The sequence below is a fragment of the Raphanus sativus genome, chromosome 2, assembly GCF_000801105.2.
Source record: "Raphanus sativus cultivar WK10039 chromosome 2, ASM80110v3, whole genome shotgun sequence".
Lineage (NCBI taxonomy): Eukaryota > Viridiplantae > Streptophyta > Magnoliopsida > Brassicales > Brassicaceae > Raphanus > Raphanus sativus.
Window position 1 is genome coordinate 20,076,523 of NC_079512.1, and position 2,020 is coordinate 20,078,542.

Consider the following 2,020-nt stretch of genomic DNA (forward strand, 5'->3'; position numbering starts at 1 on the left):
GCATACAAACATCGAAGACCTTCTCGGCACAATGACAGAGGAGAGAGAGCAACATATCATGTTACTGTCCCAAGCATGTTCAAGGAATAGGACGACTTAGTGGAACATTCACGAAGCGGAGACTTACGGACACTGAGCACGCTCATTTGCAAACATATTGCTCACCAACTGTGAAGATGTTCTACAATATGAGAGGTAAAAATATTTATTCATTTACATTGTTTTTTTTTAATATTCAATAAATTTATTTCATATTGATATAATATTTTTGTATATAGTGTATATATGGCGGAGTTGCGTATGACTCACAGGCATGCAACAGAACATGAGCTTCAACAACTTAGAGATAATGGATTTGCTGCGTGGCTTCGTAGTTATGTGAGTCATATAAACACATGAGTAGTTTAATTTAATATAAACAAATTAACTTTTCACTCATATATGTTTTTAATTTATAGGTGAATGATGGTTTGGCCAGAGGTTTTGTGTTCGATGATTGGATACGCGAATTTGTGCAGGGACCAAACTATGTGGTCAAATCATATCCAAAATTCTGTACGCGAGGATATGCATTCACAAAGAAAGGTCATTCTAAGACAACATATGATGCTGGTGTTTCATCTTCTTCCGGTGACGATGTCTACTACGGCAACATAAAAGAAATATTAGAAATCCAATTTCCTGGAATGGTTGGATTGCGTTGTGTAGTATTCTATTGTGATTGGTATGACACCACCCCCCAGATAGAGGAGTGAAGATTGATGCGTTTGGTGTTATATCGGTTCATTCGCGCGGCGAAAACTTCAATATTATGATCCCTTCATTCTTGGTTCGCAAGCTGATCAGGTATGTCAATATATTCATAATTTTTTACCAATATCATTAATTAATGTTATATATTCTACTAATACTTGTAAAATTGATATGTATAGGTGTGCTACATCAGTTACCCTCGGGTGACGTACAGAGACGATCCATGGGTCACAGTAACGCAAATCAACCCAAGAGGACGATTGAATGGAAGTTCTGATGATGATGAACCATTGCAACCAGAGTCTACCAGCAACGCCCAGGCAGTTGAAGATTTGGCAGATGTGAATTCGTTGAGAATTTTACTGAGTTTGGACTTGATGCTGTTGTACATTCGGAGCCAGAAGCTGAGGTTGGGGAGTTTGATGAAGATTCAGAAGATTCGGATTAGGTTTTTTTTTTTTTTTTTTTTTTTTCGGTCCGTCGGAATTCCGTCGGCATATACCGACGGATTACCGACGAACAAGGCCAGTTCGTCGGTAATCCGTCGGTATATGCCGACGGAATTCCGACGACATAGGGTTTCATTGATGTTTGTATACTTCCTCGGTAATTCGTCGGTATATTCCGACGACATACCGACGAACTGGTCTAGTTCGTCGGTAATTCGTCGGAATATACCGACGGAATACCGAGGACATGTGTTTCAAAACAATTTCAAACATAAAAATCTATAAATTTTGATGCCAAAACTACGAAAATAACACATAATAAGTGCTTAGTATAGTATTAGATCGCAACCATTCAAATATAACAACTCATAAAATAAGTGTTTATGCATATCTGTTTTTATAACATCTCATCTTAACACTCATATACTTATACAATCATATTCATCTAATCTTACTTCAAAAAATGTTATTGTGTAAAATTGTGTTATAAAAACATTTTTATTGTTAAATATTTATGCAAATACTATATATATTATCAAAGATTAGGATTTTACATTTAGAAACTTGTAATCAACCCCTAAACACTATGTCGTCGGAATTCCCTCGGTAAAGTTCGTCAGTATTCCGTCGGAATTACTGACGAACCCGTGTCCGTCGGAATTTTTGTTCACCCGGGAAAACCAAACCGCGTGAAAATTTTCGCGCACACGCCAATTGGTTTATATTTAATGATTCCGACGGAATACTGACGAACCCGTGTCCGTCGGAATCATCAATATAATTACCCTTCTTCTTCCTTCTTCGTTATTCCGCCTCTC